Raw genomic sequence first — 25698 nt, 5'->3', positions numbered from 1 at the left:
CTTCTTCCGTCATCGTAACAAGCAAACATGTCGACTCGATTCGTGTAATATTGACTTCGCTGACGCTAGAAAACCCGTGCTATATCGATGCCAGGGGCAACTCGTGTGCGGAGAACGAGACACAAGAAGGAGTGAGTCTCTCCACCGTATGAGAGGCAGTATCTAGCAGATACACACGGTAAAACATACGACTTGCGTTAGCTCATAAATTGCTACACGTCATCGTCTGCAAGCTAAAATGGACACATCTGCACTGCCCAGTGAGGCGACACTTGTACTAACACCAGGTGGACGGCTGTGAGACGCGGAGATGAGCTGCGGCTTCTGGGCGCGACTGTAACGCTGCGCCCTGGATCAAATAGCACTGCACATTGCTGGTGACCCACGTGTTTAGTAGTGACGCAACTGCTAGGATGCAGCTGAACGTCCGCCTTTTGAGAGCGAGAAAATTTTCGCAGTCGGCAGGACTCGAACCTACGCTCCCAGAGGGAATCTGATTTCAAGTCAGACGCCTTAACCACTCGGCCACGACTGCCAGTGGCGGAAGCGACTCCCGACAACTGAAACCGCCATCTTTAGAAGCAATCTGATGGCAGAAAACGGCGTGGCCTCACTCTTTTCTGTAGGGTTTCCATTAGCCGTTACGAAAGTGTATTAATTTTCGCCCAGACAGGGACTTGAACCCAGGACCCTTTGGTTGAAAACCTAGCGCTCTACCGACTCAGCTATGCGGGCCCACGCACGAGCATTATCGTACAGCTGCGCGGTGCGCGAGTGATTCGTATGTCGTAATTACTGGCTTATGGCTCCAATGGCGACTTCACCGACTTCCCACTGACGCACCGCTGACGCTAGTTTTCTGTCGTCTTAAAACGATCGACATACCTCCAAGCAGCTGCGAGATCTTAAGAAAAGAAACGCTGCACCACTGCTTTGGCCGCACTCGAGTGATGGAAATTGCGATTCTTAAAAAGAAAATGAAATGTTCGCTCTGTCCATCACTTTCGAGCACATCTGTGAACTCACGATCTCAGCGACGGCTTTCTGCAGTCCCAGCGTCAGTGTCAGTGTGAGGTGAACCGATAGCCACAGTAAGCAGCGGTCGTCGCGAAAACTCAGTATTCTTAAAACGGAAATTTTCGTCTTGTTGAGAATGGCGTCACTGGTTTGCACCCGCATTCGCCCACGCATGTCACATGTGTGCGAAAATGTTTGCTCCTCTGTACGCAAAATCGCACGCAGCCGGTAGGATTCGAACCTACGCTCCCAGAGGGAATCTGATTTCGAGTCAGACGCCTTAACCACTCGGCCACGACTGCCGTTAGCGCGGTGTTCTCCCGACACATGCAACTGCTACCGTTTAAAGCACTGTGGTGTCAGTAAACGGCGTAACTGCATTATTTTCCGTAGCGTTTCCACCGCTACCAGACGAATCGCTACCAAAGTGTTAAAATTTCCGCCTCGACGGGGACTTGAACCCTGGACCCTTAGGTTAAAAGCCTAATGCTCTACCAACTGAGCTATCCGGGCTCGGACGAGGCTGCAAAACCTCCCACAATGCACAACTATACATTGACTCATGTCCTTTACTGTTGTGCAATCGCTGTATGGGGCCGTTACTAATAAAACGTCGCCTACATGCTGTCTACAAACTTATCCCGCTAAGCTCGTAACACACTCTCGAAGACTGCTGGCACACGATGCAACAACAAATTGCACTAGTTGTTACGCCTCATACGTCGGAGCAGAGAATTTACGTGTTTTGTCGACACTCACTGGGCAATTGGAAAATTCACAAGCATTTCGAATGCAATGTTTCCCACGCTTTCGCTCATTTCACGGTTCCGTTGAAGACGTTCTTCACCACCTGACACAGAAAAAGGAATGCAGTCGGTAGGATATTTTTAATTCTTTTGCTTCTAGGGGAGTTAGTTGTCTAGTGAGTTCCTCTTATGGCATGCACTAGACAACCAGAACAGCTACAGGAGAGAGTCATTTTTGTTGTCAGCGGTAGTTGCATTATCACAAACGCAGAGTAATTCCATTGGCGTCGCATCAAAACGAATACCTGCCGAAACCCGGGATCGAACCAGGGACCTTTAGATCTTCAGTCTATTTCGGGTGACGTTGAAGGTTGCCATTTGCATGTGTTCGTTAACCTCTGCCTCGTTGCCAATTTCACAGTCACCTTCGTCTGATAAGACACAGGGGCGCTGAAAGGCGAGCAGCCGATGCAGTGAAGTTCCACACACATTTCTTCTTCTTCCGTCATCGTAACAAGCAAACATGTCGACTCGATTCGTGTAATATTGACTTCGCTGACGCTAGAAAACCCGTGCTATATCGATGCCAGGGGCAACTCGTGTGCGGAGAACGAGACACAAGAAGGAGTGAGTCTCTCCACCGTATGAGAGGCAGTATCTAGCAGATACACACGGTAAAACATACGACTTGCGTTAGCTCATAAATTGCTACACGTCATCGTCTGCAAGCTAAAATGGACACATCTGCACTGCCCAGTGAGGCGACACTTGTACTAACACCAGGTGGACGGCTGTGAGACGCGGAGATGAGCTGCGGCTTCTGGGCGCGACTGTAACGCTGCGCCCTGGATCAAATAGCACTGCACATTGCTGGTGACCCACGTGTTTAGTAGTGACGCAACTGCTAGGATGCAGCTGAACGTCCGCCTTTTGAGAGCGAGAAAATTTTCGCAGTCGGCAGGACTCGAACCTACGCTCCCAGAGGGAATCTGATTTCAAGTCAGACGCCTTAACCACTCGGCCACGACTGCCGGTGGCGGAAGCGACTCCCGACAACTGAAACCGCCATCTTTAGAAGCAATCTGATGGCAGAAAACGGCGTGGCCTCACTCTTTTCTGTAGGGTTTCCATTAGCCGTTACGAAAGTGTATTAATTTTCGCCCAGACAGGGACTTGAACCCAGGACCCTTTGGTTGAAAACCTAGCGCTCTACCGACTCAGCTATGCGGGCCCACGCACGAGCATTATCGTACAGCTGCGCGGTGCGCGAGTGATTCGTATGTCGTAATTACTGGCTTATGGCTCCAATGGCGACTTCACCGACTTCCCACTGACGCACCGCTGACGCTAGTTTTCTGTCGTCTTAAAACGATCGACATACCTCCAAGCAGCTGCGAGATCTTAAGAAAAGAAACGCTGCACCACTGCTTTGGCCGCACTCGAGTGATGGAAATTGCGATTCTTAAAAAGAAAATGAAATGTTCGCTCTGTCCATCACTTTCGAGCACATCTGTGAACTCACGATCTCAGCGACGGCTTTCTGCAGTCCCAGCGTCAGTGTCAGTGTGAGGTGAACCGATAGCCACAGTAAGCAGCGGTCGTCGCGAAAACTCAGTATTCTTAAAACGGAAATTTTCGTCTTGTTGAGAATGGCGTCACTGGTTTGCACCCGCATTCGCCCACGCATGTCACATGTGTGCGAAAATGTTTGCTCCTCTGTACGCAAAATCGCACGCAGCCGGTAGGATTCGAACCTACGCTCCCAGAGGGAATCTGATTTCGAGTCAGACGCCTTAACCACTCGGCCACGACTGCCGTTAGCGCGGTGTTCTCCCGACACATGCAACTGCTACCGTTTAAAGCACTGTGGTGTCAGTAAACGGCGTAACTGCATTATTTTCCGTAGCGTTTCCACCGCTACCAGACGAATCGCTACCAAAGTGTTAAAATTTCCGCCTCGACGGGGACTTGAACCCTGGACCCTTAGGTTAAAAGCCTAATGCTCTACCAACTGAGCTATCCGGGCTCGGACGAGGCTGCAAAACCTCCCACAATGCACAACTATACATTGACTCATGTCCTTTACTGTTGTGCAATCGCTGTATGGGGCCGTTACTAATAAAACGTCGCCTACATGCTGTCTACAAACTTATCCCGCTAAGCTCGTAACACACTCTCGAAGACTGCTGGCACACGATGCAACAACAAATTGCACTAGTTGTTACGCCTCATACGTCGGAGCAGAGAATTTACGTGTTTTGTCGACACTCACTGGGCAATTGGAAAATTCACAAGCATTTCGAATGCAATGTTTCCCACGCTTTCGCTCATTTCACGGTTCCGTTGAAGACGTTCTTCACCACCTGACACAGAAAAAGGAATGCAGTCGGTAGGATATTTTTAATTCTTTTGCTTCTAGGGGAGTTAGTTGTCTAGTGAGTTCCTCTTATGGCATGCACTAGACAACCAGAACAGCTACAGGAGAGAGTCATTTTTGTTGTCAGCGGTAGTTGCATTATCACAAACGCAGAGTAATTCCATTGGCGTCGCATCAAAACGAATACCTGCCGAAACCCGGGATCGAACCAGGGACCTTTAGATCTTCAGTCTATTTCGGCTGACGTTGAAGGTTGCCATTTGCATGTGTTCGTTAACCTCTGCCTCGTTGCCAATTTCACAGTCACCTTCGTCTGATAAGACACAGGGGCGCTGAAAGGCGAGCAGCCGATGCAGTGAAGTTCCACACACATTTCTTCTTCTTCCGTCATCGTAACAAGCAAACATGTCGACTCGATTCGTGTAATATTGACTTCGCTGACGCTAGAAAACCCGTGCTATATCGATGCCAGGGGCAACTCGTGTGCGGAGAACGAGACACAAGAAGGAGTGAGTCTCTCCACCGTATGAGAGGCAGTATCTAGCAGATACACACGGTAAAACATACGACTTGCGTTAGCTCATAAATTGCTACACGTCATCGTCTGCAAGCTAAAATGGACACATCTGCACTGCCCAGTGAGGCGACACTTGTACTAACACCAGGTGGACGGCTGTGAGACGCGGAGATGAGCTGCGGCTTCTGGGCGCGACTGTAACGCTGCGCCCTGGATCAAATAGCACTGCACATTGCTGGTGACCCACGTGTTTAGTAGTGACGCAACTGCTAGGATGCAGCTGAACGTCCGCCTTTTGAGAGCGAGAAAATTTTCGCAGTCGGCAGGACTCGAACCTACGCTCCCAGAGGGAATCTGATTTCAAGTCAGACGCCTTAACCACTCGGCCACGACTGCCGGTGGCGGAAGCGACTCCCGACAACTGAAACCGCCATCTTTAGAAGCAATCTGATGGCAGAAAACGGCGTGGCCTCACTCTTTTCTGTAGGGTTTCCATTAGCCGTTACGAAAGTGTATTAATTTTCGCCCAGACAGGGACTTGAACCCAGGACCCTTTGGTTGAAAACCTAGCGCTCTACCGACTCAGCTATGCGGGCCCACGCACGAGCATTATCGTACAGCTGCGCGGTGCGCGAGTGATTCGTATGTCGTAATTACTGGCTTATGGCTCCAATGGCGACTTCACCGACTTCCCACTGACGCACCGCTGACGCTAGTTTTCTGTCGTCTTAAAACGATCGACATACCTCCAAGCAGCTGCGAGATCTTAAGAAAAGAAACGCTGCACCACTGCTTTGGCCGCACTCGAGTGATGGAAATTGCGATTCTTAAAAAGAAAATGAAATGTTCGCTCTGTCCATCACTTTCGAGCACATCTGTGAACTCACGATCTCAGCGACGGCTTTCTGCAGTCCCAGCGTCAGTGTCAGTGTGAGGTGAACCGATAGCCACAGTAAGCAGCGGTCGTCGCGAAAACTCAGTATTCTTAAAACGGAAATTTTCGTCTTGTTGAGAATGGCGTCACTGGTTTGCACCCGCATTCGCCCACGCATGTCACATGTGTGCGAAAATGTTTGCTCCTCTGTACGCAAAATCGCACGCAGCCGGTAGGATTCGAACCTACGCTCCCAGAGGGAATCTGATTTCGAGTCAGACGCCTTAACCACTCGGCCACGACTGCCGTTAGCGCGGTGTTCTCCCGACACATGCAACTGCTACCGTTTAAAGCACTGTGGTGTCAGTAAACGGCGTAACTGCATTATTTTCCGTAGCGTTTCCACCGCTACCAGACGAATCGCTACCAAAGTGTTAAAATTTCCGCCTCGACGGGGACTTGAACCCTGGACCCTTAGGTTAAAAGCCTAATGCTCTACCAACTGAGCTATCCGGGCTCGGACGAGGCTGCAAAACCTCCCACAATGCACAACTATACATTGACTCATGTCCTTTACTGTTGTGCAATCGCTGTATGGGGCCGTTACTAATAAAACGTCGCCTACATGCTGTCTACAAACTTATCCCGCTAAGCTCGTAACACACTCTCGAAGACTGCTGGCACACGATGCAACAACAAATTGCACTAGTTGTTACGCCTCATACGTCGGAGCAGAGAATTTACGTGTTTTGTCGACACTCACTGGGCAATTGGAAAATTCACAAGCATTTCGAATGCAATGTTTCCCACGCTTTCGCTCATTTCACGGTTCCGTTGAAGACGTTCTTCACCACCTGACACAGAAAAAGGAATGCAGTCGGTAGGATATTTTTAATTCTTTTGCTTCTAGGGGAGTTAGTTGTCTAGTGAGTTCCTCTTATGGCATGCACTAGACAACCAGAACAGCTACAGGAGAGAGTCATTTTTGTTGTCAGCGGTAGTTGCATTATCACAAACGCAGAGTAATTCCATTGGCGTCGCATCAAAACGAATACCTGCCGAAACCCGGGATCGAACCAGGGACCTTTAGATCTTCAGTCTATTTCGGCTGACGTTGAAGGTTGCCATTTGCATGTGTTCGTTAACCTCTGCCTCGTTGCCAATTTCACAGTCACCTTCGTCTGATAAGACACAGGGGCGCTGAAAGGCGAGCAGCCGATGCAGTGAAGTTCCACACACATTTCTTCTTCTTCCGTCATCGTAACAAGCAAACATGTCGACTCGATTCGTGTAATATTGACTTCGCTGACGCTAGAAAACCCGTGCTATATCGATGCCAGGGGCAACTCGTGTGCGGAGAACGAGACACAAGAAGGAGTGAGTCTCTCCACCGTATGAGAGGCAGTATCTAGCAGATACACACGGTAAAACATACGACTTGCGTTAGCTCATAAATTGCTACACGTCATCGTCTGCAAGCTAAAATGGACACATCTGCACTGCCCAGTGAGGCGACACTTGTACTAACACCAGGTGGACGGCTGTGAGACGCGGAGATGAGCTGCGGCTTCTGGGCGCGACTGTAACGCTGCGCCCTGGATCAAATAGCACTGCACATTGCTGGTGACCCACGTGTTTAGTAGTGACGCAACTGCTAGGATGCAGCTGAACGTCCGCCTTTTGAGAGCGAGAAAATTTTCGCAGTCGGCAGGACTCGAACCTACGCTCCCAGAGGGAATCTGATTTCAAGTCAGACGCCTTAACCACTCGGCCACGACTGCCAGTGGCGGAAGCGACTCCCGACAACTGAAACCGCCATCTTTAGAAGCAATCTGATGGCAGAAAACGGCGTGGCCTCACTCTTTTCTGTAGGGTTTCCATTAGCCGTTACGAAAGTGTATTAATTTTCGCCCAGACAGGGACTTGAACCCAGGACCCTTTGGTTGAAAACCTAGCGCTCTACCGACTCAGCTATGCGGGCCCACGCACGAGCATTATCGTACAGCTGCGCGGTGCGCGAGTGATTCGTATGTCGTAATTACTGGCTTATGGCTCCAATGGCGACTTCACCGACTTCCCACTGACGCACCGCTGACGCTAGTTTTCTGTCGTCTTAAAACGATCGACATACCTCCAAGCAGCTGCGAGATCTTAAGAAAAGAAACGCTGCACCACTGCTTTGGCCGCACTCGAGTGATGGAAATTGCGATTCTTAAAAAGAAAATGAAATGTTCGCTCTGTCCATCACTTTCGAGCACATCTGTGAACTCACGATCTCAGCGACGGCTTTCTGCAGTCCCAGCGTCAGTGTCAGTGTGAGGTGAACCGATAGCCACAGTAAGCAGCGGTCGTCGCGAAAACTCAGTATTCTTAAAACGGAAATTTTCGTCTTGTTGAGAATGGCGTCACTGGTTTGCACCCGCATTCGCCCACGCATGTCACATGTGTGCGAAAATGTTTGCTCCTCTGTACGCAAAATCGCACGCAGCCGGTAGGATTCGAACCTACGCTCCCAGAGGGAATCTGATTTCGAGTCAGACGCCTTAACCACTCGGCCACGACTGCCGTTAGCGCGGTGTTCTCCCGACACATGCAACTGCTACCGTTTAAAGCACTGTGGTGTCAGTAAACGGCGTAACTGCATTATTTTCCGTAGCGTTTCCACCGCTACCAGACGAATCGCTACCAAAGTGTTAAAATTTCCGCCTCGACGGGGACTTGAACCCTGGACCCTTAGGTTAAAAGCCTAATGCTCTACCAACTGAGCTATCCGGGCTCGGACGAGGCTGCAAAACCTCCCACAATGCACAACTATACATTGACTCATGTCCTTTACTGTTGTGCAATCGCTGTATGGGGCCGTTACTAATAAAACGTCGCCTACATGCTGTCTACAAACTTATCCCGCTAAGCTCGTAACACACTCTCGAAGACTGCTGGCACACGATGCAACAACAAATTGCACTAGTTGTTACGCCTCATACGTCGGAGCAGAGAATTTACGTGTTTTGTCGACACTCACTGGGCAATTGGAAAATTCACAAGCATTTCGAATGCAATGTTTCCCACGCTTTCGCTCATTTCACGGTTCCGTTGAAGACGTTCTTCACCACCTGACACAGAAAAAGGAATGCAGTCGGTAGGATATTTTTAATTCTTTTGCTTCTAGGGGAGTTAGTTGTCTAGTGAGTTCCTCTTATGGCATGCACTAGACAACCAGAACAGCTACAGGAGAGAGTCATTTTTGTTGTCAGCGGTAGTTGCATTATCACAAACGCAGAGTAATTCCATTGGCGTCGCATCAAAACGAATACCTGCCGAAACCCGGGATCGAACCAGGGACCTTTAGATCTTCAGTCTATTTCGGCTGACGTTGAAGGTTGCCATTTGCATGTGTTCGTTAACCTCTGCCTCGTTGCCAATTTCACAGTCACCTTCGTCTGATAAGACACAGGGGCGCTGAAAGGCGAGCAGCCGATGCAGTGAAGTTCCACACACATTTCTTCTTCTTCCGTCATCGTAACAAGCAAACATGTCGACTCGATTCGTGTAATATTGACTTCGCTGACGCTAGAAAACCCGTGCTATATCGATGCCAGGGGCAACTCGTGTGCGGAGAACGAGACACAAGAAGGAGTGAGTCTCTCCACCGTATGAGAGGCAGTATCTAGCAGATACACACGGTAAAACATACGACTTGCGTTAGCTCATAAATTGCTACACGTCATCGTCTGCAAGCTAAAATGGACACATCTGCACTGCCCAGTGAGGCGACACTTGTACTAACACCAGGTGGACGGCTGTGAGACGCGGAGATGAGCTGCGGCTTCTGGGCGCGACTGTAACGCTGCGCCCTGGATCAAATAGCACTGCACATTGCTGGTGACCCACGTGTTTAGTAGTGACGCAACTGCTAGGATGCAGCTGAACGTCCGCCTTTTGAGAGCGAGAAAACTTTCGCAGTCGGCAGGACTCGAACCTACGCTCCCAGAGGGAATCTGATTTCAAGTCAGACGCCTTAACCACTCGGCCACGACTGCCGGTGGCGGAAGCGACTCCCGACAACTGAAACCGCCATCTTTAGAAGCAATCTGATGGCAGAAAACGGCGTGGCCTCACTCTTTTCTGTAGGGTTTCCATTAGCCGTTACGAAAGTGTATTAATTTTCGCCCAGACAGGGACTTGAACCCAGGACCCTTTGGTTGAAAACCTAGCGCTCTACCGACTCAGCTATGCGGGCCCACGCACGAGCATTATCGTACAGCTGCGCGGTGCGCGAGTGATTCGTATGTCGTAATTACTGGCTTATGGCTCCAATGGCGACTTCACCGACTTCCCACTGACGCACCGCTGACGCTAGTTTTCTGTCGTCTTAAAACGATCGACATACCTCCAAGCAGCTGCGAGATCTTAAGAAAAGAAACGCTGCACCACTGCTTTGGCCGCACTCGAGTGATGGAAATTGCGATTCTTAAAAAGAAAATGAAATGTTCGCTCTGTCCATCACTTTCGAGCACATCTGTGAACTCACGATCTCAGCGACGGCTTTCTGCAGTCCCAGCGTCAGTGTCAGTGTGAGGTGAACCGATAGCCACAGTAAGCAGCGGTCGTCGCGAAAACTCAGTATTCTTAAAACGGAAATTTTCGTCTTGTTGAGAATGGCGTCACTGGTTTGCACCCGCATTCGCCCACGCATGTCACATGTGTGCGAAAATGTTTGCTCCTCTGTACGCAAAATCGCACGCAGCCGGTAGGATTCGAACCTACGCTCCCAGAGGGAATCTGATTTCGAGTCAGACGCCTTAACCACTCGGCCACGACTGCCGTTAGCGCGGTGTTCTCCCGACACATGCAACTGCTACCGTTTAAAGCACTGTGGTGTCAGTAAACGGCGTAACTGCATTATTTTCCGTAGCGTTTCCACCGCTACCAGACGAATCGCTACCAAAGTGTTAAAATTTCCGCCTCGACGGGGACTTGAACCCTGGACCCTTAGGTTAAAAGCCTAATGCTCTACCAACTGAGCTATCCGGGCTCGGACGAGGCTGCAAAACCTCCCACAATGCACAACTATACATTGACTCATGTCCTTTACTGTTGTGCAATCGCTGTATGGGGCCGTTACTAATAAAACGTCGCCTACATGCTGTCTACAAACTTATCCCGCTAAGCTCGTAACACACTCTCGAAGACTGCTGGCACACGATGCAACAACAAATTGCACTAGTTGTTACGCCTCATACGTCGGAGCAGAGAATTTACGTGTTTTGTCGACACTCACTGGGCAATTGGAAAATTCACAAGCATTTCGAATGCAATGTTTCCCACGCTTTCGCTCATTTCACGGTTCCGTTGAAGACGTTCTTCACCACCTGACACAGAAAAAGGAATGCAGTCGGTAGGATATTTTTAATTCTTTTGCTTCTAGGGGAGTTAGTTGTCTAGTGAGTTCCTCTTATGGCATGCACTAGACAACCAGAACAGCTACAGGAGAGAGTCATTTTTGTTGTCAGCGGTAGTTGCATTATCACAAACGCAGAGTAATTCCATTGGCGTCGCATCAAAACGAATACCTGCCGAAACCCGGGATCGAACCAGGGACCTTTAGATCTTCAGTCTATTTCGGCTGACGTTGAAGGTTGCCATTTGCATGTGTTCGTTAACCTCTGCCTCGTTGCCAATTTCACAGTCACCTTCGTCTGATAAGACACAGGGGCGCTGAAAGGCGAGCAGCCGATGCAGTGAAGTTCCACACACATTTCTTCTTCTTCCGTCATCGTAACAAGCAAACATGTCGACTCGATTCGTGTAATATTGACTTCGCTGACGCTAGAAAACCCGTGCTATATCGATGCCAGGGGCAACTCGTGTGCGGAGAACGAGACACAAGAAGGAGTGAGTCTCTCCACCGTATGAGAGGCAGTATCTAGCAGATACACACGGTAAAACATACGACTTGCGTTAGCTCATAAATTGCTACACGTCATCGTCTGCAAGCTAAAATGGACACATCTGCACTGCCCAGTGAGGCGACACTTGTACTAACACCAGGTGGACGGCTGTGAGACGCGGAGATGAGCTGCGGCTTCTGGGCGCGACTGTAACGCTGCGCCCTGGATCAAATAGCACTGCACATTGCTGGTGACCCACGTGTTTAGTAGTGACGCAACTGCTAGGATGCAGCTGAACGTCCGCCTTTTGAGAGCGAGAAAATTTTCGCAGTCGGCAGGACTCGAACCTACGCTCCCAGAGGGAATCTGATTTCAAGTCAGACGCCTTAACCACTCGGCCACGACTGCCGGTGGCGGAAGCGATTCCCGACAACTGAAACCGCCATCTTTAGAAGCAATCTGATGGCAGAAAACGGCGTGGCCTCACTCTTTTCTGTAGGGTTTCCATTAGCCGTTACGAAAGTGTATTAATTTTCGCCCAGACAGGGACTTGAACCCAGGACCCTTTGGTTGAAAACCTAGCGCTCTACCGACTCAGCTATGCGGGCCCACGCACGAGCATTATCGTACAGCTGCGCGGTGCGCGAGTGATTCGTATGTCGTAATTACTGGCTTATGGCTCCAATGGCGACTTCACCGACTTCCCACTGACGCACCGCTGACGCTAGTTTTCTGTCGTCTTAAAACGATCGACATACCTCCAAGCAGCTGCGAGATCTTAAGAAAAGAAACGCTGCACCACTGCTTTGGCCGCACTCGAGTGATGGAAATTGCGATTCTTAAAAAGAAAATGAAATGTTCGCTCTGTCCATCACTTTCGAGCACATCTGTGAACTCACGATCTCAGCGACGGCTTTCTGCAGTCCCAGCGTCAGTGTCAGTGTGAGGTGAACCGATAGCCACAGTAAGCAGCGGTCGTCGCGAAAACTCAGTATTCTTAAAACGGAAATTTTCGTCTTGTTGAGAATGGCGTCACTGGTTTGCACCCGCATTCGCCCACGCATGTCACATGTGTGCGAGAATGTTTGCTCCTCTGTACGCAAAATCGCACGCAGCCGGTAGGATTCGAACCTACGCTCCCAGAGGGAATCTGATTTCGAGTCAGACGCCTTAACCACTCGGCCACGACTGCCGTTAGCGCGGTGTTCTCCCGACACATGCAACTGCTACCGTTTAAAGCACTGTGGTGTCAGTAAACGGCGTAACTGCATTATTTTCCGTAGCGTTTCCACCGCTACCAGACGAATCGCAACCAAAGTGTTAAAATTTCCGCCTCGACGGGGACTTGAACCCTGGACCCTTAGGTTAAAAGCCTAATGCTCTACCAACTGAGCTATCCGGGCTCAGACGAGGCTGCAAAACCTCCCACAATGCACAACTATACATTGACTCATGTCCTTTACTGTTGTGCAATCGCTGTATGGGGCCGTTACTAATAAAACGTCGCCTACATGCTGTCTACAAACTTATCCCGCTAAGCTCGTAACACACTCTCGAAGACTGCTGGCACACGATGCAACAACAAATTGCACTAGTTGTTACGCCTCATACGTCGGAGCAGAGAATTTACGTGTTTTGTCGACACTCACTGGGCAATTGGAAAATTCACAAGCATTTCGAATGCAATGTTTCCCACGCTTTCGCTCATTTCACGGTTCCGTTGAAGACGTTCTTCACCACCTGACACAGAAAAAGGAATGCAGTCGGTAGGATATTTTTAATTCTTTTGCTTCTAGGGGAGTTAGTTGTCTAGTGAGTTCCTCTTATGGCATGCACTAGACAACCAGAACAGCTACAGGAGAGAGTCATTTTTGTTGTCAGCGGTAGTTGCATTATCACAAACGCAGAGTAATTCCATTGGCGTCGCATCAAAACGAATACCTGCCGAAACCCGGGATCGAACCAGGGACCTTTAGATCTTCAGTCTATTTCGGCTGACGTTGAAGGTTGCCATTTGCATGTGTTCGTTAACCTCTGCCTCGTTGCCAATTTCACAGTCACCTTCGTCTGATAAGACACAGGGGCGCTGAAAGGCGAGCAGCCGATGCAGTGAAGTTCCACACACATTTCTTCTTCTTCCGTCATCGTAACAAGCAAACATGTCGACTCGATTCGTGTAATATTGACTTCGCTGACGCTAGAAAACCCGTGCTATATCGATGCCAGGGGCAACTCGTGTGCGGAGAACGAGACACAAGAAGGAGTGAGTCTCTCCACCGTATGAGAGGCAGTATCTAGCAGATACACACGGTAAAACATACGACTTGCGTTAGCTCATAAATTGCTACACGTCATCGTCTGCAAGCTAAAATGGACACATCTGCACTGCCCAGTGAGGCGACACTTGTACTAACACCAGGTGGACGGCTGTGAGACGCGGAGATGAGCTGCGGCTTCTGGGCGCGACTGTAACGCTGCGCCCTGGATCAAATAGCACTGCACATTGCTGGTGACCCACGTGTTTAGTAGTGACGCAACTGCTAGGATGCAGCTGAACGTCCGCCTTTTGAGAGCGAGAAAATTTTCGCAGTCGGCAGGACTCGAACCTACGCTCCCAGAGGGAATCTGATTTCAAGTCAGACGCCTTAACCACTTTTTTTTTTTTTTTTTTTTAGACGCCTTAACCACTTTTTTTTTGTTTTTTTTTCCTTAACCACTTTTTTTTTTTTTTCGCCTTAACCACTTTTTTTTTTTTTGCCTTAACCACTTTTTTTTTTTTAGACGCCTTAACCACTTGTTTTTTTTTTTTAACCACTTTTTTTTTTTTTTTTTTTTTTTTTTTTTTATAGCAGACACTCCACCACTTTTTTTTTTTTTTTTAATATCGTTGTCACTGTGTATCTGAGATCAATTTGAACATGACGGACGCTGAGACTGGAACTCGTCACAATTGTCTGCTCGGTAGAGGCAGATGAGAGGGGCTGCTGCAGCAGCAACAGACTAACCGATCCCTTGTTTTTCAAAAACAATGTCCAACATATTGCCAAAGATTTTTGTCAAGTTGCCTGTTTGTTTTATTCTCCAATAAGCAGTATGCATGTATGCCAAAAATTCAACTAGGTTGTCGCCGTCCCGTCTGGTGATCGTATAATGCACATAATTTGCCAATATCCACATCATTGTAGTATTCTTAGCCATAGGATAGTAGTCCGTATCTGGGTTCGTGATGATAGTGGTCGAGATACTCGCTGGCGAGCTTCTCGATAATAGTGCGAGTTTTTCCCTCACCCATCGCCAGTTGTTTAAGTGTCCGCAGCAGGCGAAACGATGAAGCAAAGTGTCGATTAAACCACACTTAACACATTTATCAGAGGGATGTAAGCCTATTCTGTGTAATTTGACATTAGTGGCGATGGTATCATTCACCACCTGGTACCAAGTTGATGCAACATCCCATGTATGAATCTTAAGACTAATGTTCCTCCATAGGGTCTTCCAGTTACAAGATGGATTTTTTGCCTCAATTGTATTACATTGACGCATCTTAGACCATTTCTGCATGACTTCATTCGTTGTCAAATGCGAGTTTTGTAAGATGCTTTCGCCTACATAACTTGTTTCAATGAAATATTCTCGTACATGTTTCAGCTGGTAGTTTATGTTGCTGATGTCGACGGGCGGGTGTATGTTTCCAGGGCGAAGGACGTGGAACAGACTTGCAGTTATGTTTGGGTCGTGACTGTATACTAGGCGCGAAGTGCGTTTCAGAAAAAGGGCATTGGCTTTTTTATGGATGTCAGTGAGCCCTAGCCCGCCGTCGGGTCGTGATTTTGTTAGCGTGGCACTGTCGAGTTTAAAAATGTTCCCTTTCCACACGAATCTGCTAGCTATTTGCAACATTTTTCTGGCCTGAACTTTAGGTATGGGAAATACTTGTGCCAAGTAGTATGCTTTGGAGAAAATACATATATTGACTATCTTGATCCTTTCTATCAAGTTCGCAGAGCGCCAGTTGTTTTCAACAATGAGACCATGCATGCTGTTCGTAACAGCTTTCCAGTTTTTCGCCGCCATTTTAAGAGGACATTTGTCGACGATAATACCTAGTGACTTAGGATTGTCCACTTTTTGGGCCCAGGGTATGGATACATGTTCAAGACCTCTCAAGTTAACCAGTTTGCATTTTCCTTCATTGAGTTTAGCTCCAGACACCTTACTGTATTTGTCGATTTCCGTTTTAATCGTCTTTACGTCGTTTACACAACGAATAACTGCTGTGACGTCATCGGCATAGGCACGCACTGCAAAACAAGCTCTTGATATAGAGAGACCTGGTAATGTGGACTCCAGTTTCCTGAGGAGAGGTTCCAGAGAAAAGGCAAAGAGCAACATCGAGAGAGGACTTCCCTGTGGGACCCCTCTCATAAGTGTAATCGGTATTGTCGACTGGCCGTTAACACACAATCGGGTGGTAATGCCTGTGATGACATTGCGGAGTAAGGTTACTACTGTGTTATCTAATCCAATCCTTTCCATGATCTGGAGGATGTAACGGTGACTCACACGATCAAAAGCCTTAGAAAGGTCGACAAACAGTAGGGCACAGTTGATGTTGGTCGCCGCCGTGATCGAAATTACGTCCCTGATGTCAGCGATTGTGGTCATTACGCTTCTGCCAGGGATGCAAGACTGATGATTCTTAATGACATGCCGGGCTATCAAGATTAATCTACTGTTTATCGCTCTGGCAATAGTCTTATAATCAAAATTTAACAGCATGATAGGCCGGAAGTTATCAATTTGCCTGTGGCCTCTTTGTTTCGGTATGAGCACTGTTCTACCTTCTTTCAACTCGTCCGGTATTCTGTGGCCTCGAAAGACTTCGTTAATAATTTCTGTGAGGGTGGGTCCAACGACATGCCAAAATTTGTGATAGAATTCTTTGGGGAGACCATCTGGACCAGGGGATTTGTTTGCAGGGGAACCGACAATTAAGTCTAAGACATCTGAAATTGCGAAATCGGCAAGAAATTCATTGTTGTCTTCTGCAGTTAAGTTACTGCCCAAAGGCTGAAGGAAATCAGACGTCAGATTTACATCAAGTGGATCTTCTGAGTATAATTCTCTATAATAATGATAAAAACCCTGAACAATGTCCTTTTGGTGCACAAGATGATCACCGGTTGGGGTAACTAGTTCGTCAACGAAGGTCCGCACACGATTGGAACGGTGTTTGATGAGATGGTATAAGGAAGTCATTTCGCTATCACTAACCGATTTGGTCTTAGCTTTAATTTTTAGGCCATCTAATTGCCTGTGCTTAATGCTTAACAGCTTCGCTTTGACTCGTTGGATTTGTGCAGCGTAAACATTGGAGTCATGAGATTTGTCATATAATTCTCTTAAAAGGGCATAATAAAATTCTGTTGTCTTCTTGTTATCCGTCGCTTTCTGATAGCAGTAAGAGATCAGGCATTGTCGCAGTTTTCTTTTAGCTGTGTGTGTCCACCACTCTAGTTTAGTTCTGTGCTTGTTAATGGAGCGGAGACAAAAATTCCATGTTGCACAAATGGCATCTTCGAGCTCCAGGTCTTGAAGATGAGAAGTGTTAAGCATCCACTGCCCTTTGAACCTTTTTGTTGGTTGCTTGTCGAGATTTAAGGTGACAGCATAGGCACAATGGTCAGAAAACGGAGCTGGAATAACTTCAGTATCAAGAACTCGGTTGCTGATATGAGACGATATATAGATCCGGTCAAGTCGACTACTTGAAGTAGGGGTAAAAAAAGTAAATTTAACCAGGGTGGGGTGGAGAATTTCCCACGTATCTTTCAACCGAACCTTGGTGACGAGTTCGCGAAGGTCATGACAGTAATTAAACTGTGGCCTCTGATCCTTCTGATGTACCACGCAGTTAAAATCACCACCTAGAACAATGTTAACGGGGTCCTTTCGAAGCAAATAAATGACTTCATCTTTAAAATAGGCACTTCTCGCTGACTTGTAACTGCTGCCGGAGGGTGCGTACACATTTACAACAGTGACATCAAAGATTTTGCAGCTAATACCGCGACCAGATTCAAGTTTTTCGACCTCTGTGACGGGGATACCATTACGGACTAGCACGGCCGTGCCTGTATGAAGTTCGTGAGCTACGTTTTCAATGGATTGGAAACCAGGAATATCAAAACTTTTGACTGCCACCTCCTGTAGCAGAATGATGTCTGCTTCAGATTCGTAAACGAATTGCCGCAGCATTGCTACTTTAAGGTCGGATTGCAGTTTGTTAATATTTATGGTTAACAGTTTATAGGCTTGAGACATGTCTACATTAGGTTGAACTTAGACTTTGAGGACTGTCAGCGTGTCAGACGAACAACATCACAGAAAACATTGAAAAAACCATACGGAACAAAAGAGAAAAACAACTTATAGAGGCCTTCCGTCCTAACGCAACGTCACTATGCCGTAAACAAGTATCCATTAATCGTTACTACTGTGGGGGTGGATCTCGCCGGCACTTGTGGTTTGACGGCCGTCAGGTTCGTCACGTACTACTTCGTACCCGATATTCTTCTGTTTCAAATCTGATTGCCCCTGTTGCGACTGTTGTGATTGCGATGGATTGCGAGAAGCCGAAAGATTAGGCTGTGGTTTGAGTTTGCGCCGTACCGTCGGTTGAGATGCCGATATCGTTGTCGAGTCATCGGCCTTCTGTGTTGCTGTTTCCGTCCGACCGACAGTCGTGACCTGTTGTTTGGCAACAACTTTCTCCTGTTTGTTTCCACCTGTGGCTTGTTGTCGTGGTTTGTTGTGGAGCCGATGTTTACCCGCCACTTCCTCATGTTGGTCGCGTTGAGGCGGCTGTTGTACATCGCCGGTGACACTCAAAGTTGTTGACAGTTGCTGCTGGTCGGTAGGATCCTCCGTTTCCACATCCGATTTGTTGGTGGCAGGTGGTACTGCAGGATCGATCTGCATACAATCGGCTTCTACTAAATCTCCGTCGGCTGAAGGACGTGGTTTTCTGATTGTGGGAGAGGTGCGAGATAATTCATCTCCTGAATGATCATCGCTTCGCTCCAGTGGCCGTTTTTTATTCTGTACATCCCTGTCAGGGGGAACAGATTCGAGATTCGTCGGGGCTACGATAGGTGGAAAATCAGTGACACTGCAAGGAAAGTCAGATGAACTTTCCTTAGCAACATCATCTACAGGTTGGACAGGTGTACCGTTTGCCATAACGTCACTGAGTGTCAATTTACGTCGCTGCATGAGGTTCGTTTTTAAGACAAACACACGGCGGGGACAATCCTGCCGAAAATGACCTGACTCATTACAGACGTGACATGTAGGGATTTGTCCAGTATAAACAATATGAGCCTTGTGACCTTCAACGGAGATATGTGACGGGATATTAGTCTTAACTTCCATTTCAACCGACCTTATTCCATTAAAGCACTGGAGTTTATAATGCGGCGACCAGCGTTCATTAATGATTTCTTTTACATCCCCATATTGAGACAGAGCAACCTTAATTTTTTCGTTTTCTAGTTCAATTGGTAAATTAAGAACTCGAACAGTCCGATATGTAGTATCAGCCCTTTTGATAGAAACCATACTACTAGTGCCGTCCCTATGGATAAACTCGACTTGGTTGCCAAACTTATCGCGAATTTTATCAACCATTAACGGATTAAAGAACTTAACAAACACACAGTAGTTGTCGGAATCAAGCTGGGTAGTATGAACAGAATCCGGGTTAATGCCAATTACCTCTGTGAGCCATTCGTGAACCTCGAGAGCAGACGGTTGAACCCGGCGAGTTTCCTTTTCAAACGAAAAAACCAGGGTGTTCTTCCTGATTGAGGAAGCCATGTCGTGCAGCACCGGTCGGATTACGGTCAAAACCGAAAATCCCTAGAGCGACGAATATCCGAAGACGTAACCAGTACACAAAACTGGTGTAGAACAGATCTCAATTTAAACACAGAACAGAAAGCAGTACACACGAAACGATAAGTACTAGCGTAAGCGCTGTTTACACGGAGCGGCGGCAAGTACGTCCGTACGCGACGGCAGCTAGAGCCACACACCACTCGGCCACGACTGCCGGTGGCGGAAGCGACTCCCGACAACTGAAACCGCCATCTTTAGAAGCAATCTGATGGCAGAAAACGGCGTGGCCTCACTCTTTTCTGTAGGGTTTCCATTAGCCGTTACGAAAGTGTATTAATTTTCGCCCAGACAGGGACTTGAACCCAGGACCCTTTGGTTGAAAACCTAGCGCTCTACCGACTCAGCTATGCGGGCCCACGCACGAGCATTATCGTACAGCTGCGCGGTGCGCGAGTGATTCGTATGTCGTAATTACTGGCTTATGGCTCCAATGGCGACTTCACCGACTTCCCACTGACGCACCGCTGACGCTAGTTTTCTGTCGTCTTAAAACGATCGACATACCTCCAAGCAGCTGCGAGATCTTAAGAAAAGAAACGCTGCACCACTGCTTTGGCCGCACTCGAGTGATGGAAATTGCGATTCTTAAAAAGAAAATGAAATGTTCGCTCTGTCCATCACTTTCGAGCACATCTGTGAACTCACGATCTCAGCGACGGCTTTCTGCAGTCCCAGCGTCAGTGTCAGTGTGAGGTGAACCGATAGCCACAGTAAGCAGCGGTCGTCGCGAAAACTCAGTATTCTTAAAACGGAAATTTTCGTCTTGTTGAGAATGGCGTCACTGGTTTGCACCCGCATTCGCCCACGCATGTCACATGTGTGCGAAAATGTTTGCTCCTCTGTACGCAAAATCGCACGCAGCCGGTAGGATTCGAACCTACGCTCCCAGAGGGAATCTGATTTCGAGTCAGACGCCTTAACCACTCGGCCACGACTGCCGTTAGCGCGGTGTTCTCCCGACACATGCAACTGCTACCGTTTAAAGCACTGTGGTGTCAGTAAACGGCGTAACTGCATTATTTTCCGTAGCGTTTCCACCGCTACCAGACGAATCGCTACCAAAGTGTTAAAATTTCCGCCTCGACGGGGACTTGAACCCTGGACCCTTAGGTTAAAAGCCTAATGCTCTACCAACTGAGCTATCCGGGCTCGGACGAGGCTGCAAAACCTCCCACAATGCACAACTATACATTGACTCATGTCCTTTACTGTTGTGCAATCGCTGTATGGGGCCGTTACTAATAAAACGTCGCCTACATGCTGTCTACAAACTTATCCCGCTAAGCTCGTAACACACTCTCGAAGACTGCTGGCACACGATGCAACAACAAATTGCACTAGTTGTTACGCCTCATACGTCGGAGCAGAGAATTTACGTGTTTTGTCGACACTCACTGGGCAATTGGAAAATTCACAAGCATTTCGAATGCAATGTTTCCCACGCTTTCGCTCATTTCACGGTTCCGTTGAAGACGTTCTTCACCACCTGACACAGAAAAAGGAATGCAGTCGGTAGGATATTTTTAATTCTTTTGCTTCTAGGGGAGTTAGTTGTCTAGTGAGTTCCTCTTATGGCATGCACTAGACAACCAGAACAGCTACAGGAGAGAGTCATTTTTGTTGTCAGCGGTAGTTGCATTATCACAAACGCAGAGTAATTCCATTGGCGTCGCATCAAAACGAATACCTGCCGAAACCCGGGATCGAACCAGGGACCTTTAGATCTTCAGTCTATTTCGGCTGACGTTGAAGGTTGCCATTTGCATGTGTTCGTTAACCTCTGCCTCGTTGCCAATTTCACAGTCACCTTCGTCTGATAAGACACAGGGGCGCTGAAAGGCGAGCAGCCGATGCAGTGAAGTTCCACACACATTTCTTCTTCTTCCGTCATCGTAACAAGCAAACATGTCGACTCGATTCGTGTAATATTGACTTCGCTGACGCTAGAAAACCCGTGCTATATCGATGCCAGGGGCAACTCGTGTGCGGAGAACGAGACACAAGAAGGAGTGAGTCTCTCCACCGTATGAGAGGCAGTATCTAGCAGATACACACGGTAAAACATACGACTTGCGTTAGCTCATAAATTGCTACACGTCATCGTCTGCAAGCTAAAATGGACACATCTGCACTGCCCAGTGAGGCGACACTTGTACTAACACCAGGTGGACGGCTGTGAGACGCGGAGATGAGCTGCGGCTTCTGGGCGCGACTGTAACGCTGCGCCCTGGATCAAATAGCACTGCACATTGCTGGTGACCCACGTGTTTAGTAGTGACGCAACTGCTAGGATGCAGCTGAACGTCCGCCTTTTGAGAGCGAGAAAATTTTCGCAGTCGGCAGGACTCGAACCTACGCTCCCAGAGGGAATCTGATTTCAAGTCAGACGCCTTAACCACTCGGCCACGACTGCCAGTGGCGGAAGCGACTCCCGACAACTGAAACCGCCATCTTTAGAAGCAATCTGATGGCAGAAAACGGCGTGGCCTCACTCTTTTCTGTAGGGTTTCCATTAGCCGTTACGAAAGTGTATTAATTTTCGCCCAGACAGGGACTTGAACCCAGGACCCTTTGGTTGAAAACCTAGCGCTCTACCGACTCAGCTATGCGGGCCCACGCACGAGCATTATCGTACAGCTGCGCGGTGCGCGAGTGATTCGTATGTCGTAATTACTGGCTTATGGCTCCAATGGCGACTTCACCGACTTCCCACTGACGCACCGCTGACGCTAGTTTTCTGTCGTCTTAAAACGATCGACATACCTCCAAGCAGCTGCGAGATCTTAAGAAAAGAAACGCTGCACCACTGCTTTGGCCGCACTCGAGTGATGGAAATTGCGATTCTTAAAAAGAAAATGAAATGTTCGCTCTGTCCATCACTTTCGAGCACATCTGTGAACTCACGATCTCAGCGACGGCTTTCTGCAGTCCCAGCGTCAGTGTCAGTGTGAGGTGAACCGATAGCCACAGTAAGCAGCGGTCGTCGCGAAAACTCAGTATTCTTAAAACGGAAATTTTCGTCTTGTTGAGAATGGCGTCACTGGTTTGCACCCGCATTCGCCCACGCATGTCACATGTGTGCGAAAATGTTTGCTCCTCTGTACGCAAAATCGCACGCAGCCGGTAGGATTCGAACCTACGCTCCCAGAGGGAATCTGATTTCGAGTCAGACGCCTTAACCACTCGGCCACGACTGCCGTTAGCGCGGTGTTCTCCCGACACATGCAACTGCTACCGTTTAAAGCACTGTGGTGTCAGTAAACGGCGTAACTGCATTATTTTCCGTAGCGTTTCCACCGCTACCAGACGAATCGCTACCAAAGTGTTAAAATTTCCGCCTCGACGGGGACTTGAACCCTGGACCCTTAGGTTAAAAGCCTAATGCTCTACCAACTGAGCTATCCGGGCTCGGACGAGGCTGCAAAACCTCCCACAATGCACAACTATACATTGACTCATGTCCTTTACTGTTGTGCAATCGCTGTATGGGGCCGTTACTAATAAAACGTCGCCTACATGCTGTCTACAAACTTATCCCGCTAAGCTCGTAACACACTCTCGAAGACTGCTGGCACACGATGCAACAACAAATTGCACTAGTTGTTACGCCTCATACGTCGGAGCAGAGAATTTACGTGTTTTGTCGACACTCACTGGGCAATTGGAAAATTCACAAGCATTTCGAATGCAATGTTTCCCACGCTTTCGCTCATTTCACGGTTCCGTTGAAGACGTTCTTCACCACCTGACACAGAAAAAGGAATGCAGTCGGTAGGATATTTTTAATTCTTTTGCTTCTAGGGGAGTTAGTTGTCTAGTGAGTTCCTCTTATGGCATGCACTAGACAACCAGAACAGCTACAGGAGAGAGTCATTTTTGTTGTCAGCGGTAGTTGCATTATCACAAACGCAGAGTAATTCCATTGGCGTCGCATCAAAACGAATACCTGCCGAAACCCGGGATCGAACCAGGGACCTTTAGATCTTCAGTCTATTTCGGGTGACGTTGAAGGTTGCCATTTGCATGTGTTCGTTAACCTCTGCCTCGTTGCCAATTTCACAGTCACCTTCGTCTGATAAGACACAGGGGCGCTGAAAGGCGAGCAGCCGATGCAGTGAAGTTCCACACACATTTCTTCTTCTTCCGTCATCGTAACAAGCAAACATGTCGACTCGATTCGTGTAATATTGACTTCGCTGACGCTAGAAAACCCGTGCTATATCGATGCCAGGGGCAACTCGTGTGCGGAGAACGAGACACAAGAAGGAGTGAGTCTCTCCACCGTATGAGAGGCAGTATCTAGCAGATACACACGGTAAAACATACGACTTGCGTTAGCTCATAAATTGCTACACGTCATCGTCTGCAAGCTAAAATGGACACATCTGCACTGCCCAGTGAGGCGACACTTGTACTAACACCAGGTGGACGGCTGTGAGACGCGGAGATGAGCTGCGGCTTCTGGGCGCGACTGTAACGCTGCGCCCTGGATCAAATAGCACTGCACATTGCTGGTGACCCACGTGTTTAGTAGTGACGCAACTGCTAGGATGCAGCTGAACGTCCGCCTTTTGAGAGCGAGAAAATTTTCGCAGTCGGCAGGACTCGAACCTACGCTCCCAGAGGGAATCTGATTTCAAGTCAGACGCCTTAACCACTCGGCCACGACTGCCAGTGGCGGAAGCGACTCCCGACAACTGAAACCGCCATCTTTAGAAGCAATCTGATGGCAGAAAACGGCGTGGCCTCACTCTTTTCTGTAGGGTTTCCATTAGCCGTTACGAAAGTGTATTAATTTTCGCCCAGACAGGGACTTGAACCCAGGACCCTTTGGTTGAAAACCTAGCGCTCTACCGACTCAGCTATGCGGGCCCACGCACGAGCATTATCGTACAGCTGCGCGGTGCGCGAGTGATTCGTATGTCGTAATTACTGGCTTATGGCTCCAATGGCGACTTCACCGACTTCCCACTGACGCACCGCTGACGCTAGTTTTCTGTCGTCTTAAAACGATCGACATACCTCCAAGCAGCTGCGAGATCTTAAGAAAAGAAACGCTGCACCACTGCTTTGGCCGCACTCGAGTGATGGAAATTGCGATTCTTAAAAAGAAAATGAAATGTTCGCTCTGTCCATCACTTTCGAGCACATCTGTGAACTCACGATCTCAGCGACGGCTTTCTGCAGTCCCAGCGTCAGTGTCAGTGTGAGGTGAACCGATAGCCACAGTAAGCAGCGGTCGTCGCGAAAACTCAGTATTCTTAAAACGGAAATTTTCGTCTTGTTGAGAATGGCGTCACTGGTTTGCACCCGCATTCGCCCACGCATGTCACATGTGTGCGAAAATGTTTGCTCCTCTGTACGCAAAATCGCACGCAGCCGGTAGGATTCGAACCTACGCTCCCAGAGGGAATCTGATTTCGAGTCAGACGCCTTAACCACTCGGCCACGACTGCCGTTAGCGCGGTGTTCTCCCGACACATGCAACTGCTACCGTTTAAAGCACTGTGGTGTCAGTAAACGGCGTAACTGCATTATTTTCCGTAGCGTTTCCACCGCTACCAGACGAATCGCTACCAAAGTGTTAAAATTTCCGCCTCGACGGGGACTTGAACCCTGGACCCTTAGGTTAAAAGCCTAATGCTCTACCAACTGAGCTATCCGGGCTCGGACGAGGCTGCAAAACCTCCCACAATGCACAACTATACATTGACTCATGTCCTTTACTGTTGTGCAATCGCTGTATGGGGCCGTTACTAATAAAACGTCGCCTACATGCTGTCTACAAACTTATCCCGCTAAGCTCGTAACACACTCTCGAAGACTGCTGGCACACGATGCAACAACAAATTGCACTAGTTGTTACGCCTCATACGTCGGAGCAGAGAATTTACGTGTTTTGTCGACACTCACTGGGCAATTGGAAAATTCACAAGCATTTCGAATGCAATGTTTCCCACGCTTTCGCTCATTTCACGGTTCCGTTGAAGACGTTCTTCACCACCTGACACAGAAAAAGGAATGCAGTCGGTAGGATATTTTTAATTCTTTTGCTTCTAGGGGAGTTAGTTGTCTAGTGAGTTCCTCTTATGGCATGCACTAGACAACCAGAACAGCTACAGGAGAGAGTCATTTTTGTTGTCAGCGGTAGTTGCATTATCACAAACGCAGAGTAATTCCATTGGCGTCGCATCAAAACGAATACCTGCCGAAACCCGGGATCGAACCAGGGACCTTTAGATCTTCAGTCTATTTCGGCTGACGTTGAAGGTTGCCATTTGCATGTGTTCGTTAACCTCTGCCTCGTTGCCAATTTC

The 25698-nt window shown here is 48.4% G+C and overlaps 26 non-coding genes across 26 annotated transcripts; all 26 read right to left on the bottom strand.

Annotated features, from left to right (window-relative positions):
* Positions 1-453: 453 nt before the first annotated feature.
* Positions 454-535, bottom strand: Trnas-uga. The gene has a single exon. It is a non-coding gene; the product is annotated as a tRNA-Ser (tRNA).
* Positions 536-1237: 702 nt separating this feature from the next.
* Trnas-cga lies at positions 1238-1319 on the bottom strand. The gene has a single exon. It is a non-coding gene; the product is annotated as a tRNA-Ser (tRNA).
* A 138-nt stretch (positions 1320-1457) lies between these two features.
* Trnak-uuu lies at positions 1458-1530 on the bottom strand. The gene has a single exon. It is a non-coding gene; the product is annotated as a tRNA-Lys (tRNA).
* A 1182-nt stretch (positions 1531-2712) lies between these two features.
* Positions 2713-2794, bottom strand: Trnas-uga. Its single transcript has one exon. It is a non-coding gene; the product is annotated as a tRNA-Ser (tRNA).
* Positions 2795-3496: 702 nt separating this feature from the next.
* On the bottom strand, positions 3497-3578 carry Trnas-cga. The gene has a single exon. It is a non-coding gene; the product is annotated as a tRNA-Ser (tRNA).
* A 138-nt stretch (positions 3579-3716) lies between these two features.
* On the bottom strand, positions 3717-3789 carry Trnak-uuu. The gene has a single exon. It is a non-coding gene; the product is annotated as a tRNA-Lys (tRNA).
* A 1182-nt stretch (positions 3790-4971) lies between these two features.
* On the bottom strand, positions 4972-5053 carry Trnas-uga. Its single transcript has one exon. It is a non-coding gene; the product is annotated as a tRNA-Ser (tRNA).
* Positions 5054-5755: 702 nt separating this feature from the next.
* Trnas-cga lies at positions 5756-5837 on the bottom strand. The gene has a single exon. It is a non-coding gene; the product is annotated as a tRNA-Ser (tRNA).
* A 138-nt stretch (positions 5838-5975) lies between these two features.
* On the bottom strand, positions 5976-6048 carry Trnak-uuu. The gene has a single exon. It is a non-coding gene; the product is annotated as a tRNA-Lys (tRNA).
* Positions 6049-7230: 1182 nt separating this feature from the next.
* Trnas-uga lies at positions 7231-7312 on the bottom strand. The gene has a single exon. It is a non-coding gene; the product is annotated as a tRNA-Ser (tRNA).
* A 702-nt stretch (positions 7313-8014) lies between these two features.
* On the bottom strand, positions 8015-8096 carry Trnas-cga. Its single transcript has one exon. It is a non-coding gene; the product is annotated as a tRNA-Ser (tRNA).
* Positions 8097-8234: 138 nt separating this feature from the next.
* Trnak-uuu lies at positions 8235-8307 on the bottom strand. The gene has a single exon. It is a non-coding gene; the product is annotated as a tRNA-Lys (tRNA).
* A 1182-nt stretch (positions 8308-9489) lies between these two features.
* On the bottom strand, positions 9490-9571 carry Trnas-uga. The gene has a single exon. It is a non-coding gene; the product is annotated as a tRNA-Ser (tRNA).
* A 702-nt stretch (positions 9572-10273) lies between these two features.
* Positions 10274-10355, bottom strand: Trnas-cga. The gene has a single exon. It is a non-coding gene; the product is annotated as a tRNA-Ser (tRNA).
* A 138-nt stretch (positions 10356-10493) lies between these two features.
* On the bottom strand, positions 10494-10566 carry Trnak-uuu. Its single transcript has one exon. It is a non-coding gene; the product is annotated as a tRNA-Lys (tRNA).
* Positions 10567-11748: 1182 nt separating this feature from the next.
* Trnas-uga lies at positions 11749-11830 on the bottom strand. Its single transcript has one exon. It is a non-coding gene; the product is annotated as a tRNA-Ser (tRNA).
* A 702-nt stretch (positions 11831-12532) lies between these two features.
* Trnas-cga lies at positions 12533-12614 on the bottom strand. Its single transcript has one exon. It is a non-coding gene; the product is annotated as a tRNA-Ser (tRNA).
* Positions 12615-12752: 138 nt separating this feature from the next.
* Positions 12753-12825, bottom strand: Trnak-uuu. Its single transcript has one exon. It is a non-coding gene; the product is annotated as a tRNA-Lys (tRNA).
* A 7412-nt stretch (positions 12826-20237) lies between these two features.
* Trnas-cga lies at positions 20238-20319 on the bottom strand. Its single transcript has one exon. It is a non-coding gene; the product is annotated as a tRNA-Ser (tRNA).
* Positions 20320-20457: 138 nt separating this feature from the next.
* Positions 20458-20530, bottom strand: Trnak-uuu. Its single transcript has one exon. It is a non-coding gene; the product is annotated as a tRNA-Lys (tRNA).
* A 1182-nt stretch (positions 20531-21712) lies between these two features.
* Positions 21713-21794, bottom strand: Trnas-uga. Its single transcript has one exon. It is a non-coding gene; the product is annotated as a tRNA-Ser (tRNA).
* A 702-nt stretch (positions 21795-22496) lies between these two features.
* Trnas-cga lies at positions 22497-22578 on the bottom strand. The gene has a single exon. It is a non-coding gene; the product is annotated as a tRNA-Ser (tRNA).
* Positions 22579-22716: 138 nt separating this feature from the next.
* Trnak-uuu lies at positions 22717-22789 on the bottom strand. The gene has a single exon. It is a non-coding gene; the product is annotated as a tRNA-Lys (tRNA).
* A 1182-nt stretch (positions 22790-23971) lies between these two features.
* Positions 23972-24053, bottom strand: Trnas-uga. Its single transcript has one exon. It is a non-coding gene; the product is annotated as a tRNA-Ser (tRNA).
* Positions 24054-24755: 702 nt separating this feature from the next.
* Positions 24756-24837, bottom strand: Trnas-cga. The gene has a single exon. It is a non-coding gene; the product is annotated as a tRNA-Ser (tRNA).
* A 138-nt stretch (positions 24838-24975) lies between these two features.
* Positions 24976-25048, bottom strand: Trnak-uuu. The gene has a single exon. It is a non-coding gene; the product is annotated as a tRNA-Lys (tRNA).
* Between the last annotated feature and the right edge of the window lie 650 nt (positions 25049-25698).

This window comes from Schistocerca americana, unplaced genomic scaffold, assembly GCF_021461395.2.
Source record: "Schistocerca americana isolate TAMUIC-IGC-003095 unplaced genomic scaffold, iqSchAmer2.1 HiC_scaffold_954, whole genome shotgun sequence".
Classification (NCBI taxonomy): Eukaryota; Metazoa; Arthropoda; class Insecta; order Orthoptera; family Acrididae; genus Schistocerca; species Schistocerca americana.
This window is presented reverse-complemented; position numbering and strand designations above follow the sequence as displayed.